The 16,437-nt window shown below is 39.0% G+C and overlaps 1 protein-coding gene across 4 annotated transcripts in view; it reads left to right on the top strand.

Annotated features, from left to right (window-relative positions):
• The window catches only part of KLHL3 (kelch like family member 3), a 382,736-nt gene that overhangs the window by 65,619 nt on the left and 300,680 nt on the right, over positions 1-16,437 (top strand). Inside the window, exon 1 of one of the 4 annotated variants that reach the window (XM_077138540.1) lies at positions 1,539-1,672. The exons of the other annotated variants lie outside the window; for them this stretch is intronic. The gene's annotated coding sequence lies outside the window, so the exon portion shown is untranslated. Of the gene's footprint in view, positions 1-1,538; positions 1,673-16,437 lie in introns of those variants that run through there. 4 annotated transcript variants of the gene reach the window in all.

Raw genomic sequence — 16,437 nt, 5'->3', positions numbered from 1 at the left:
TTCTTCCTCATGCAAAAACACTTTTTAAATTTATACATTTAGTCACTATCATTATACACTCTAGGCATTCCTAGATTATACCATCTCAGTCTTTATCTTCTTTTTTTCTGATTTCATTTATGCCCCCAGCCCTCCTCCCTCTATCATTCTCATATTCAGCTTCATTCAGTGTTTTAACAACCACTTTTGATTAAATTACATCTCCAGGGAGATAACCTGATTTCAGTTTCAAACATATAGTGTTGAATAGGGATTATTCTACCTTTACGAAATGGGATTTTGATTGAAACATGGCTTTTCTAGGGGACATACATCCTTTCAAACCAGCACACAGCTGAATTGATAGAATAGTGGAATGGCCTTTTAAAAACTCAATTATGGTGCCAACTATGTGGCAATACCTTACAGGGCTGGGGTAATGTTCTCCTGGAAGCTATGCATGCTCTGAATTAGTGACCACTGTATGGTGCTTTTTCTTCCATAACCAGGATCCATAGGTCCAGAAACCAAGGGGCGGAAATGGGAGTGGCACCACTCACTATTACCCCTAGTGATCCACTAGGAAAAGTTTTGCTTTCTGTCCCTGTGACCTTGAGCTCTGCTGGTCTACAGGTTTAAGTTCCAGAAGGGGGAGTGTTTCCACTAGGAGAAACAACAGTGATTCCATTGAACTGGAATCTAAGGCTGCCACCTGGTCACTTTGCGCTAGTCATGCCCCTGGATCAACAAGTCAAGAAGGAAATTACTTTACTGGCTGGGGTGATTGACCCTGACTCTCAGGGTAAATAGGACTGCAGCTACACAATGGAGATAAAGAAGAGTTTTCCTGGAATATAGTAGATTCCCTAGGGCGTCTTTTAACATTACCATGCTGTGTGATTAAAATCAATGGAAAACTGCAACAGCCTAATCCAGACAGGACTACAAATGACTCTGAAAGTTCAGGAATGAAGGTTTGGTCATCCCACCAGGCAAGGAACCACAGCCAGCTGAAGTGCTTGGTGAGGGTAAAGGGAACGTGGAATGGGTAGTGGAAGAAGATAGTGAATAATATGAACTATGACCATGTGATCAGTTACAGAAACAAGGACTATAATGCTGTTGTGTTCCTGTCATAGTATTTAAGTTGTAAGATAGCAAGTTTAAGAATGAATATTAGCCAAGAAATTGCCCCCTATTCTCGGGAGATTTAATGCATTTCTGGTTGTACGTGGACCGTTGAGTATTATTAGGTGAGGGAAAAAATGTATCTTTTATTGTTTTCTATTTAGACATGAAGTATGGTTAAAGATTATGAGTATAGCTGCCAAGTTGACAAGGGGTGGACTTTCATGGTCAGGTTCATGTATGACAAGGGGTGCCTGTTTGTCTGGTTGGACAAGTCCTGGCCTGTCTGTTACTATGAGGACATTTCATAGAATTAAATCATGATCACATTGGCTGCATCCACGGCTGATTGCATTTGTAATTGGCCAAGGGGAGTGTCTTCTACAGTGAATGACATTTAATCTAATCACTGGAAATCTTTTAAGGAGGATTTGGAAGAGACAATTTTCTTCTTCCTGCTTTGGTGGCGAGCCTCTCTTGTGGAGTTCGTCCAGACCCTTCATCGGAGTTGTCAGCTTTACTGCCTGCCCTACGGATTTTGGACTCTGCGTTCCTCAAAAGTTATGTGAGACACTTTTATAAATTTTATATCTATGGATATTTCCTGATGGTTCTGTTTCTGTAGAGAACCCTAGCTAATACAGTGGGTTAATGTACAATATTAATAGGTTAACATTAATACATTTTAAATGCCACCCAGAGATATGCTTTAATTCCTATTTATTCCTTTAAGGCTCAACTCAGTTACAGTCTATTTATTCAACAATTGTTTCTCTAATAGTTCTGTGAATCATATATACGTTAGATGCTAGGGCAGAATAAGTAAGACTTAACTCCTGCTTTCTGGAGCCGTAGAGACCTGGAAGACAAACTTACAAGTAGAAACTGCTATAACATAAACATAGTAAAGGAGGTGTGAAGAAAGGTTTTGAATACTCAAAAGGGCATGGCTAGGAAAACCTGGGGTACACAAGAAAAGAGGTTTTTGATGGGGGTGAAGGAGAAGTAGGTGTGGAACAGTTTTAAAAGGTGAAGAGAAATACAGACAAAGAAAGCAATATAATCAAAGGCACAGAAATAACAATATCAACTACTATTTACCCAATGTTTACTATGTGTCAGAATCAAAACTTGGAATTTTACATATATGCTCTCACTTGATTCTCACAACAACCTTAATTTTAAAATGGTCATGCTTATTATCTCCACTCTACAGATCAGGAAACTAAGGGTTGGGAGGTTCCATAATTTGAAGAAGGTAATTATATAATATGGCAGGGCTGAGATTAAAACCAAGATCTATGTCATTCCAAATCCATACTCTTACTACTTAAACTACTGAAGAAAACTTACATTCAGAATATGGTAGAGTGAGAGCAGAGTAGTAGTTGAAGAGAAGGCAGGGGCTTGTAAAGGTCAGACTGTGAAAGATTTTATGTTATACATTCATGAAGCTGTTCTTAGTCTATTGCCTATCGCAACCCTCCAACCCCCTAAACCAGAAGGAATCTTATTTTCCCCTTTTAACCCCCAGGCACTTAATACTTCTATCTCACATGCACTTAGAATTTTTGTGTTCTTATCTCCCTCTGTTTACCAATAGGCAGCAAAGTCTTGTTCAAAGGTATTATTTTATATTCATCTGCATCTCTGTGTCTCACTCATTTAGTGAATGTACCCTACTCATTCAGTGAATGAATGAACTAATGAAACTAAAGGAAACCGTGGTGCCAGAAATTTTAGGCACCTGAGCCAAGGGTGAAGTTAAAAGACTTCTTAAAGAACTCTTTTTTTTTTTTTTTAAGAATAAGTAGTTTGGAAATTTATTAAATACACATGCAGAGAAGGAGCATGTGGGCACTCTGTCAAGGGCAAGAGGCAATAGGTAATGTGGGGCCATTTGTGTTTTTTTTTTTTTCAAGAATATAGTGGGCAGTGATTTATTACCACATAGTAAAATAGAATTATCAAATTTCAGAACACAATTTATATCTTGTCAATAAAACATATTCAGAGGTGTTAAATGTAAGTGATACCACCATTTAGAAATATTCACAAGAGTTGTGAAAATGTACATTGATATAGAAGGTGCCTTTCTGAAATCCCTTCTGATGGAAATTTTATGGAACAATACTGTTCTAGTTTGCTAGCTGCTAGAATGCAACACACCAGAGATGGATTGGCTTTAATAAAAGGGGATTTATTTCATTAGTTCTTCAGAGGAAAGGCAGCTAACTTTCAACTGAGGTTCTTTCTTATGTGGAAAGGCACAGAGTGATCTCTGCTGGCCTTCTCTCCAGGCCTCTGGGTTCCAACAGCTTTGCCTGGGGTGCTTTCTTTCTGCATCTCCAAAGGCCTGGGCTGAGCTGCGAGTCCTGAGATGAGATATGCTGAGGTGCTTGGGCTGTGCTACGTTGAACTCTCTCATTTAAGCACCAGCCAATTAGGTCAAACGTCATTCATTGCAGAGGCACACCTCCTAGCCAACTGCAGATATAACCAGTAGCATATGAGGTTCACGTACCATTGGCTCATGTCCACAACAACAGAACTAGGTGCCTTCACCTGGCCAAGTTGACAACTGAATCTAACTACCATAAATACTATCTACCAAAACACAGGAAGCCCCATTTCATATTTAGATACAAGCTGAAAAATATAGTCGTTATTCTGATATATTTTTATTTGAGGGGGATGAAGAAATTCTCAAAATAGACTCATGGCTTTCAAGTAGAGTTACCATAACAAAATCTTGGAAAGACATGAAATCGTGCTACAGTGGTTCCAAGGCCTGACATAAATCAGTTTTGAAATAAGAAACTTCATAAAGTAAAACAAACAAACAGCAGTTCATATCTTTAAAGTATATTTTAAAGCAAATAAAATAAATAAAACTTTATTTTAGTGTAGACTCATAGTTAATTGTGGCATGTTTATAGGGCCATTTGCTTTTTTTTTTTGCATGGGAAGGCACTGGGAATTGAATCCCGGGTCTCCAGTATGGCAAGCGAGAATTCTGCCTGCTGAGCCACTGTGGCCCACCCTGGGCCATTTGCTTGTATAGATTAGTTTTACTTATTCCCTCTACCCCTTCCTTGTTCCGGGCATTTCTTCTACTTTCCCTTCTCTCCAGGCCAGTGTCTGGTGGTAGTATATTTGGTGGGTTGATTGGTTCTACTCAGTGGATGACTCACTCAGGTGGGGGTTGTTTGGCTACAGATGGGTTGGCTGCAGCTGGGTGTTTCCCATAAGTGGGTAGCTTCTGGGCAGGGTGTCTGCCAGAATCGGGCCCTGCTGACGTGATTAATTGTCCTTGTTCAAGGGCTCCTCCACATTTTTTTTTTCTCTTTCCCCCCTCTTTTTCTTCTAGCCTGCCTCAAATTCCCCATCAGAGTTCTCAACCCTCCTCTTAAGGGGTGCTGGGGGATGAAAGTCTGTCATCTGTAGCTGCTTCCAGCTTGTTAGGGGGTATAGGCCCTGCGTCACAGGGCATAGAACTTAGAGTTGAGAGGGAAGGGGTCTGGAGAGGCAGTTAGAATGACTGAAAATCTTTGCGTCAGTATTAGTTTGGAGTGAAAGGCTTCTAGTCTGGAAGAAATAGATTTGGTGAGTAATTTGAAAATGCAAGGGCTGATCAATAACAATGGGAGGAGAGATGTGAGTGGGCCTAGGAGAACTATTCACTAAGAGATACTGGGGAAGAAGGAAGAGAATGCCTATCCTTCAGGTCTATTAACAAGAGTTAATTTTAGCTAGGAAGCTTGTTCCTGCTTAACTGGGGAATAAGAGGGTGCATGTGCTAAGTTAAGGAGTGCAGAAATGAGGCTTACAGGGGGCTTGATTGATTGCGCTTCAACTTTGGCTTACATTGTTGGCCCAGTTATTCCCTTGAGAGATGTTAGTATTATTTTTTGATGGCCAGGGCAATGGATTACCACTATTTTTTGTTGGTAAGAGCATGGTATTTAGGAAATTGAGTCTCTCTTGGTAGTGTTTAAATGGGAGAAAGCTTTGCTCTTTCTATACTGCTGTGCGAGCATATAGGACTAGAGTGCACAACTTTTTCCTTTTTTTGTTTTAAATTTTAGACTTCAGGCGAGAGCAATTAGTTTTGGTTTCTGAGCTAAAGTTCCTGGGGGTAAGGTTTTGGCTTTATTAAATTGGAAGCCCTCTCTGCTTAAGAGAATAGAAGGAATTTCCCAGGTGGGGAAGTTTAATAGTTTTAGAATATAGACGATATTTTAGTCCTAACTAGATTAGCATTATTTACATGTTATATGGAGTAATGCTGACTTTTAGAGCCGGAGAGCTTTATGTTTGAGTTTTAGGTGTCACACTTCTGAAAGAACTTTCACCATGTATAAGAGTTCATTTCTGGTCTAGGATAATTTAAATGGAATCCTGACTAGAGTCAGGGGTAACTTCTCAAAGATTCTTTTAGAGTCCATTTGAACTTTGAAATTCTATGTCTAGGAAATTATGGTTGCCTTGGAGTCATTAGAAACTCTTAGATAGATTCCTATCAACCACTTGGTAAGTTATTTAACCCCAGCATTTCTCTCCAGGTTTCAATAGGCATGGCATCATTATAACTTTGCACCAAAACTCATAAGAAAATTTTGGCTGACCCACAAATATTATGAGATCTAACCCAGGTTCAGAGAAGCTCTCCCAGTGGTTCTGGCTGATTTCTGAATGACTCTTGGCTGGGATCCATTTAATGGTCAGCTTTTAACTATTAATAAATCTTGAGCCTCCTGATGGGTAGGCTTGGTTTGAGGAACAGAGCAAGGGAGAGCAGCTGGAGAGGCCCACAGTTGTTAACCAAGAATGTGCAAACCCAGAAGGAAGATAGGAATCCAGGCTTACCTGGATGCCTTTTTCTATAGACATGGCAACCTGTGCCCAGTTGTGTTTGCACAAGAAATTGCAACTTTCCTCTTCCTAAGCCTCCCTTCCTCAAATTCCTATACCTCAAGCAGGCCTAAACTTCAGTTTCACCCCTTTCCCTACATAATTGAGTGCTAGGTACTGTGTGACCTTAAGGAAATCACACAGTCTCTCTGAGCTTTGATTTCTTGTACAGTAAAATGGAATTATACCCCATGTCCTGCTTCCCCCACAGGAGTTGTAAAATAATAGAGTTGAAGTCATTTTGTGAGTTATCAAGTTCTGTGTAACTGTAAGAGAGGAACATGTGGTCTGCTGAGGTGGATTTAGGTTGTGGGACCCAGACTTCTTCTTCTTCTCCAGTCTGCCCAGTGTGCCACAAGGTGGCAGCAGGATACTATCTTTGCTCCTGTCTTTAGTGGCAGATAGAGTAGGGAGAAAATAGGAACGGGCTCTGGATGCTGCTTTTCTCTATTCTGCAAAGGTGGAGAAAATTTATTCCATTAACCACTACCTATATCTGTCACTCCACCAACCTCTCAGCTCCATATTAAATAATTTCTCTGAGGACCTACATTTGCAAATGTAGGTCCTTTCTCCGCTATTAAAATTAAACCAACCGGTGGGGGTTTTAGCCAATGGTTTGAAATCTATTTTGGCCTTTGGGGTTTTGTGCAACTGTTGTCCTCCTGAAATATCACTGCTACAGACCACCAAACTCATCGCATGCTTATCCTTGTATTAGAGCTCTAGGGGACCTTGAAAACTATCTCATTTGCCTCTCGGGAGCATCCATTTAAAATTTTTTTGAAGAGGTGTTGCCAGTAACACCTGATTAGGAATCTCAAAGTATCTGAAAAGTAGGTCTTAGAGATTCTCTCAGTGATGCGTAGTTAAAGGACTGCAACAGAAAACTCCTCAGGAGAGATAATCCATGGTGCATCATTTTAAGGGATGCATTTTAGTACATGGGGCTTTTGAGTCAGGCTTAGCTTCCCAATTATAGTCTTCTTAGAGGCCCATGGTAAAATGAGACCATTCTCAGTATACCCTGGTTTATGGCAAAAGAAGGCAGCCCAAGAATGAGAAGGGAAGCTAACCTTAAATTAAACATTGGCTTTTAATCCACATAAAGATGGAAGAGTAGTAGAATAAAAGAATGCGAGTTTGGGAGTCCAACAAATGTTGGTTCAAAGCCTTCCCAGTTACTTTTATAGTCAAGTTTTCTAGGTCCCATTTTTCTTATCTATAAAATGGAAATAATTAGAACTACTTTGTTAAGTAACCTTGGACAAGTTATTTAACCTTTGTGTACCTTGATTATGTTATATGCTAAATGAGGATAATAATAAAATGAAAATCCTGTATCATAGAGTTTTATAATGATTAGTAAGGTATTACCTAGAACCATGCATAACATATAATAAGCAGTTGGTAAGTATGAGCTATTGTTTTTATTGTTGGTGTTATTGTTACCACCACTGTAGGAGGATTGTTGTGAGGTTTGAATGAGACTGTAAATTTTTAAAAGAGAGTAGGCAGTCGATAAAATGTTATTTATTGTTATTTATATAGAGCTAGTAACCACAGTGATGTTAATGATATTTGCAGTAAATGAACTTGCTTACTTATGTTCCAGGTACAGGAATATAATTTTTGCCATTCTTTTTATTGTTTATTCATGCTCTTATTATTTGAGGATAGATAATTATTGACTTTTCAAATGATAGATTTGCCTGTTTTTTTTTTGGTCATCCAAAGGCAATAATAACGATAAACTTTGTTGAGGAATTTGGGTAATTGATAAAGGTTGAATGTTCTTAAGAAGTCTCAAGATGATCCTTTCTTCAAACAGCAAGTCAATCTGGCCAGGCACTTAGGGAGAGGCAGGAGGTATAAAGGCCTGAGTCTGCTACTGAGATGCTCACGCGTCAGGCCAGCAGCCTGGAAGCAGAGCACCAGGTGTAGAATCAGAGAAGAGGCAGAGGTGAGGCAGCAGGAGTAGATAAGTTTGTGTACATGAGTTAAGAGACCCAAAGACTGGAGGGACAGTGTGAGGCAGGGCTGCTGAGGAAAGACTCTTTAGAGGAGATGAATCTTGGATTGGGCCTTGAAGAAAATCGTGGATCAAAAATATCTCCTGTCTAGGCCAAAGAAGGGAATCATGGGCAAAGGCTCAGAGACTGTGGTGACCATATGTTGTGGACAAAAATGAATGTCTATCGTGGCTTGGAGTTTTGTACCCCAGAAAATCATGTTCTTAATCTTAATCCATTTCTGTGGGTGTAAATAGTGCTTTTTGTTGAGGTTATTTCACTTAAAGTGTGGCCCAACTAATCAGAATGTGTCTTAGTCCTATAACTGGAATCCTTTATAAGCAGAATGAAATTCAGATACAGAGAGAATGCAAAGGAAAGAAGCTGGAAGTCAGCAAAACCCGGAGAAGCCAGGAGAGGACATGTGCAAAAAAGCCAAGGATCAAGGATCACCAGGAGCCAGTCCCAGAATGCCACAGTCTTCTGGGAGGAAGCATCACCTTGATGACAACTTGATTTTGGACTTCTCCTAGCCTCAAAACCATAAACTAATAAATTCCTATTGTTTAAATCCATCCATTGTATGGTATCTGAGGTGGTTGGAAGCTGTTTGTGCCCTAGAAAATCATGTCCTTAAATTTAATCCATTTTTGTTGGTTTGGACCAATTTTAAGTAGGACTTTTTGATGAGGCTATTCAGTTAAGGTGACCCACCTTAGTCAGGATGGATCTTAATCCTATTACTGGAGTCCTTTGTAAACGGAATGCATAGAGAGAGGAAAAAAACTATGGAATCGAGAAGCTGAAAGCAGTGAAACCTGGAGGATAAGGGAGAGGATGCAGTTGCTGCCGTGTGCCTTGCCATGTGGCAGAGGAGTCAAGGATCTAGCAGCCAGTTTTCGGATAGAAGGCGTTGCCTTGATGATGTCTTAATTTGTACATATTTTTCAGCTTCAAAACTATAAGCTAATGAATTCTCATTGTTATACTAACCCGTTTCATGGTATCTGCTTTCAGCAGGTAGGAAACTAAAACACTGTCATAATTGGACTGGAGGGGCCACATTGCAAAGATCAAGGGGTGAGCTTTTCAGTTATACAAAATCATTAAAACATTTTGTAGGTCATTGAAGACAAACAATACAGAGAGTGGCTAATCCTTTTGTCCTGGCTTTCTGGTCCAGATGCAGGGACCGTACATTTTATCTTTTTTTCTAGCCTATCTTTTTGTGTATGTGTCTGAGGTGGGTGTTGTGTCAAGAAGGTAAGAGTCAGGTCAGAAAAAATAACTTAGTTGGGATGGAAAAAAGTCTTTTCATTATTCTGGGTAGAGGCTGTAAGGGAATGCTATTTTCAAATTAATTAGTGCTTCTTTGAGCACCAAAATGGGGGTCACTTGGAACAAAAAGGTATTTATGAGAAGAGTCAAGAGATGAGGGCCAACTAGCAAATATTTCATTCCCAGAATTTTAGAAAATGAAAAATCCTAGAGACAGTGATAATCAGGAAATATTAGAAAGCCTTCAGGATACTTTGAAAGGGCTATAGGCTGGTAAATCTGAATCGAAATACAGATAGCCCCAAATATGATGTTTTAGAGACTTCTGGTGCTTAATCATATCTGATTCTGTTCTCTTTCCAGGTACAATGGAGGATTACATTTTCCTACTCCTTCCATCTAGGAAGAACCATGAGAATAGTTCAAACAGGCTATGAGTGAAAATGACATGCATGTTACTCCTAGGCCAAAGCGTTTAATTGCTGGTTTGAGACCCTTCAACCTTGCTTTTTCCTGCCTTGATAACCAAGAGAATCATGTATTCCAGATGGTACAAGTTACAAGGTGGCAGAGCCTTAGTAGCTTGGTGCTTGAGTGACTGTGTGGAGCAGAACTCCTTTATCCTCAGACCTTGGCTTACCTGAGAGATTTGTTGATGTTTGTACCATATAATATATTAGCCTGTCCTGACTAACGTACCATCCTGCTCATTTCTCTCCTTTTTCTTCTCTACTTTCTTGAGTTTAGAGAAGGTTCACGTTCACCCCAAGGAAGTGGAGAGCATAAGTTGCACAGGTAGATTTGGAAGGGAAGGGAAAAATGAGAAGGGTAGATTTAGCTAGCATTAGTAACTATAGAATTTCTTTAGTGTGTGTATGTGTGGTCAGGAGGAGGGGAAGAAGTGATCAACTGAGAGATAACTGACATGTACAGTTTTTTTTTTTGCATTTTTTTATTAATTAAAAAAATTAACACAACATTTAGAAATCATTCCATTCTACATATGCAATCAGTAATTCTTAATATCATCACATAGATGTATGATCATCATTTCTTAGTACATATGCATCGATTTAGAAAAAGAAATAGCAAGACAATAGAAAAAGAAATAAAATGATAATATAGAGAAAAAATTAAAATAAAAATAAAAAATACAAAAACATATAAGAAAAAAAACAAAAAACTATAGCTCAGATGCAGCTTTATTCAGTGATTTAACATAATTACATTACAATTAGGTAGTATTGTGCTGTCCATTTTTTTTTTTTTTAGAGATCATACCATTCTACATATGCAATCAGTAATTCTTAACATCATCACATAGATGCATGATCATCGTTTCTTAGTACATTTGCATCGGTTTAGAAGAACTAGCAATATAACCGAAAAAGATATAGAATGTTAATATAGAGAAAAAAAATAAAAGTAATAATAGTAAGAACAAAACAAAACAAAACAAAAACCTATAGCTCAGATGCAGCTTCATTCAGTGTTTTAACATGATTACTTTACAATTAGGTATTATTGTGCTGTCCATTTTTGAGTTTTTGTATCTAGTCCTATTGCACAGTCTGTATCCCTTCAGCTCCAATTACCCATTATCTTACCCTGTTTCTAACTCCTGCTGAACTCTGTTACCAATGACATATTCCAAGTTTATTCTTGAGTGTCGATTCACATCATTGGGACCATACAGTATTTGTCTTTTAGTTTTTGGCTAGACTCACTCAGCATAATGTTCTCTAGGTTCATCCATGTTATTACATGCTTCATAAGTTTATCCTGCCTTAAAGCTGCATAATATTCCATCGTATGTATATACCACAGTTTGTTTAGCCACTCGTCTGTTGATGGACATTTTGGCTATTTCCATCTCTTTGCAATTGTAAATAACGCTGCTATAAACATTGGTGTGCAAATGTCCGTTTGAGTTTTTGCCCTTAATTCCTTTGAGTAGATTCCCAGCAATGGTATTGCTGGGTCGTATGGCAATTCTATATTCAGCTTTTTGAGGAACCGCCAAACTGCCTTCCACAGTGGTTGCACCATTTGACAGTCCCACCAACAGTGGATAAGTGTGCCTCTTTCACCACATCCTCTCTGGCACTTGTCATTTTCTGTTTTGTTGATAATGGCCATTCTGGTGGGTGTGAGATGATATCTCATTGTGGTTTTGATTTGCATTTCTCTAATGGCCAGGGACATTGAGCATCTCTTCATGTGCCTTTTGGCCATTTGTATTTCCTCCTCTGAGAGGTGTCTATTCAAGTCTTTTTCCCATTTTGTAATTGGGTTGGCTGTCTTTTTGTTGTTGAGTTGAACAATCTCATTATAAATTCTGGATACTAGACCTTTATCTGATATGTCGTTTCCAAATATTGATTCCCATTGTGTAGGCTGTCTTTCTACTTTCTTGATGAAGTTCTTTGATGCACAAAAGTGTTTAATTTTGAGGAGTTCCCATTTATTTATTTCCTTCTTCAGTGCTCTTGCTTTAGGTTTAAGGTCCATAAACCTGCCTCCAATTGTAAGATTCATAAGATATCTCCCCACATTTTCCTCTAACTGTTTTATGGTCTTAGACCTAATGTTTAGATCTTTGATCCATTTTGAGTTAACTTTTGCGTAGGGTGTGAGATATGGGTCTTCTTTCATTCTTTTGCATATGGATATCCAGTTCTCTAGGCACCATTTATTGAAGAGACTGTTCTGTCCCAGTTGAGTTGGCTTGACTGCCTTATCAAAGATCAAATGTCCATAGATGAGAGGGTCTATATCTGAGCACTCACTCTATTCGATTCCATTGGTCGATATATCTATCTTTATGCCAATACCATGCTGTTTTGACCACTTCATAATATGCCTTAAAGTCCGGCATCGTGAGACCTCCAGCTTCGTTTTCTTTCCTCAAGATGTTTTTAGCAATTCGGGGCACCCTACCCTTCCAGATAAATTTGCTTATTGGTTTTTCTATTTCTGAAAAATAAGTTGTTGGGATTTTGATTGGTATTGCATTGAATCTGTAAATCAATTTAGGTAAGATTGACATCTTAACTATATTTAGTCTTCCAATCCATGAACACGGTATGCCCTTCCATCTATTTAGGTCTTCTGTGATTTCTTTTAGCAGTTTTTTGTAGTTTTCTTTATATAGGTTTTTTGTCTCTTTAGTTAAATTTATTCCTAGGTATTTTATTCTTTTAGTTGCAATTGTAAATGGGATTCTTTTCTTGATTTCCCCCTCCGCTTGTTCATTGCTAGTGTATAGAAATGCTACAGATTTTTGAATGTTGATCTTGTAACCTGCTACTTTGCTGTTCTCATTTATTAGCTCTAGTAGTTTTGTTGTGGATTTTTCCGGGTTTTCGACGTATAGTATCATATCGTCTGCAAACAGTGATAGTTTTACTTCTTCCTTTCCTATTTTGATGCCTTGTATTTCTTTTTCTTGTCTAATTGCTCTGGCTAGAACCTCCAACACAATGTTGAATAATAGTGGTGATAGTGGACATCCTTGTCTTGTTCCTGATCTTAGGGGGAAAGTTTTCAATTTTTCCCCATTGAGGATGATATTAGCTGTGGGTTTTTCATATATTCCCTCTATCATTTTAAGGAAGTTCCCTTGTATTCCTATCCTTTGAAGTGTTTTCAACAGGAAAGGATGTTGAATCTTGTCAAATGCCTTCTCTGCATCAATTGAGATGATCATGCGATTTTTCTGCTTTGATTTGTTGATGTGGTGTATTACATTAATTGATTTTCTTATGTTGAACCATCCTTGCATACCTGGGATGAATCCTACTTGGTCATGATGTATAATTCTTTTAATGTGTTGTTGGATACGATTTGCTAGAATTTTATTGAGGATTTTTTGCATCTATATTCATTAGAGAGATTGGTCTGTAGTTTTCTTTTTTTGTAATATCTTTGCCTGGTTTTGGTATGAGGGTGATGTTGGCTTCATAGAATGAATTAGGTAGTTTTCCCTCTGCTTTGATTTTTTTGAAGAGTTTGAGGAGAGTTGGTACTAATTCTTTCTGGAATGTTTGATAGAATTCAGATGTGAAGCCGTCTGGTCCTGGACTTTTCTTTTTAGGGAGCTTTTGAATGAGTAATTCATTCTCTTTACTTGTGATTGGTTTGTTGAGGTCATCTATTTCTTCTTGAGTCAAAGTTGGTTGTTCATGTCTTTCGAGGAACCAGTCCATTCCTCTAAATTGTTGTATTTATTAGCGTAAAGTTGTTCATAGTATCCTGTTATTACCTCCTTTATTTCTGTGAGGTCAGTAGTTATGTCTCCTCTTCCATTTCTGATCTTATTTATTTGCATCCTCTCTCTTCTTCTTTTTGTCAATCTTGCTAAGGGCCCATCAATCTTATTGATTTTCTCATAGAACCAACTTCTGGCCTTATTGATTTTCTCTATTGTGTTCATGTTTTCAATTTCATTTATTCCTGCTCTAATCTTTGTTATTTCTTTCCTTTTGCTTGCTTTGGGATTAGTTTGCTGTTCTTTCTCCAGTTCTTCTGAATGGATAGTTAATTCCTGAATTTTTGCCTTTTCTTCTTTTCTGATATAGGCATTTAGGGCAATAAATTTCCCTCTTAGCACTGCCTTTGCTGTGTCCCATAAGTTTTGATATGTTGTGTTTTCATTTTCATTCGCCTCGAGGTATTTGCTAATTTCTCTAGCAATTTCTTCTTTGACCCACTCGTTGTTTAGGAGTGTGTTGTTGAGCCTCCATGTATTTGTGAATTTTCTGGCACTCCGCCTGTTATTGATTTCCAACTTCATTCCTTTATGATCCGAGAAAGTGTTGTGTATGATTTCAATCTTTTTAAATTTGTTAAGACTTGCTTTGTGACCCAGCATATGGTCTATCTTTGAGAATGATCCATGAGCACTTGAGAAAAAGGTGTATCCTGCTGTTGTGGGATGTAATGTCCTATAAATGTCTGTGAAGTCTAGCTCATTTATAGTAATATTCAGATTCTCTATTTCTTTATTGATCCTCTGTCTAGATGTTCTGTCCATTGATGAGAATGGTGAATTGAAGTCTCAAACTATTATGGTATATGAGTCTATTTCCCTTTTCAGTGTTTGCAGTGTATTCCTTACGTATTTTGGGGCATTCTGGTTCGGTGCGTAAATATTTATGATTGTTATGTCTTCTTGTTTAATTGTTCCTTTTATTAGTATATAGTGTCCTTCTTTGTCTCTTTTAACTGTTTACATTTGAAGTCTAATTTGTTGGATATTAGTGTAGCCACTCCTGCTCTTTTCTGGTTGTTATTTGCATGAAATATCTTTTCCCAACCTTTCACTTTCAACCTATGTTTATCTTTGGGTCTAAGATGTGTTTCCTGTAGACAGCATATAGAAGGATCCTGTTTTTTAATCCATTCTGCCAATCTATGTCTTTTGATTGGGGAATTCAGTCCATTGACATTTAGTGTTATTACTGTTTGGATAATATTTTCCTCTACCATTTTGCCTTTTGTATTATATATATCATATCTGATTTTCCTTCTTTCTACACTCTTCTCCATACCTCTCTCTTCTGTCTTTTTGTATCTGACTCTAGTTCTCCCTTTAGTATTTCTTGCAGAGCTGGTCTCTTGGTCACAAATTCTCTCAGTGACTTTTTGTCTGAGAATGTTTTAATTTCTCCCTCATTTTTGAAGGATAATTTTGCTGGATATAGGAGTCTTGGTTGGCAGTTTTTCTCTTTTAGTAATTTAAATATATCATTCCACTGTCTTCTAGCTTCCATGGTTTCTGCTGAGAAATCTACACATAGTCTTATTGGGTTTCCCTTGTATGTGATGGATTGTTTTTCTCTTGCTGCTTTCAAGATCCTCTTTCTCTTTGACCTCTGACATTCTAACTAGTAATTGTCTTGGAGAATGCCTATTTGGGTCTAATCTCTTTGGGGTGCGCTGCACTTCTTGGATCTGTAATTTTAGGTCTTTCATAAGAGTTGGGAAATTTTCAGTGATAATTTCTTCCATTAGTTTTTCTCCTCCTTTTCCCTTCTCTTCTCCTTCTGGGACACCCACAACACGTATATTTGTGCGGTTCATATTGTCCTTGAGTTCCTTGATACCCTGTTCAAATTTTTCCATTCTTTTCCGGATAGTTTGTGTTTCTTTTTGGAATTCAGATGTTGCATCCTCCAAATCACTAATTCTATCTTCTGTCTCTTTAAATCTATCATTGTAGGTATCCATTGTTTTTTCCATCTTTTCTACTTTATCCTTCACTTCCATAAGTTCTGTGATTTGTTTTTTCAGTTTTTCTATTTCTTCTTTATGTTCAGCCCATGTCCTCTTCATGTCCTCCCTCAATTTATCGATTTCATTTTTGAAGAGGTTTTCCATTTCTGTTCGTATATTCAGCATTAGTTGTCTCAGCTCTTGTATCTCATTTGAACTATTGGTTTGTTCCTTTGGCTGGGCCATATTCTCAATCTTCTGAGCATGGACCGTTATCTTCTGCTGCTGGCGTCTGGGCATTTAGTCAGATTTCCCTGGGTGTCGGACCCAACAAGGTTGTAAGATTTTTCTGTGAAATCTCTGGGTTCTGTTTTTCTTATCCTGCCCAGTAGGTGGTGCTCGTGGCACACATTTGTCTGCGGGTCCCACCAGTAAAAGGTGCTGTGGGTCCTTTGACTTTGAAAAACTCTCGCCGTCCGGGAGGTTTGCTAGCCGAAGCGGCTTGGAAGAGTGCCAGCCGGCCCGGGGTCTGAACGCGGGGAGGGTCGCTGGCCGCCGCAGCCCGGGAAAGTGCCCATCCGAATTTCCTAGTCGGCCCGGGGCGCCAAGCGTAGCGGGAGGGCGCCAGCTGCAGCGGCCCGCCCGGGAGAGTGCACGTTCCCAGGGAGTCACGGGTTTGTAAGGGCACCCCCCCCCATCACTGTTCTCCGTGGCCTGGGGATTTTCGATCCAATTCTCTCAGTTGGTCCAGGGGGCCGCGCGTGGTGTGGGCGCCAGCCGCCGCGGTTTGAGGGGACCGCCTGTCCAATTCTCCCAGCCGGCCCGGGAAAGGGGAAGGGAGTGACTCCGGCCGCTTGCCGCCCCGCCCGGTGAAGCCCGCGCCCCTCGGCGATCTCACCAGAGCGGGTTC

This window comes from Tamandua tetradactyla, chromosome 20, assembly GCF_023851605.1.
Source record: "Tamandua tetradactyla isolate mTamTet1 chromosome 20, mTamTet1.pri, whole genome shotgun sequence".
Classification (NCBI taxonomy): Eukaryota; Metazoa; Chordata; class Mammalia; order Pilosa; family Myrmecophagidae; genus Tamandua; species Tamandua tetradactyla.
This window is presented reverse-complemented; position numbering and strand designations above follow the sequence as displayed.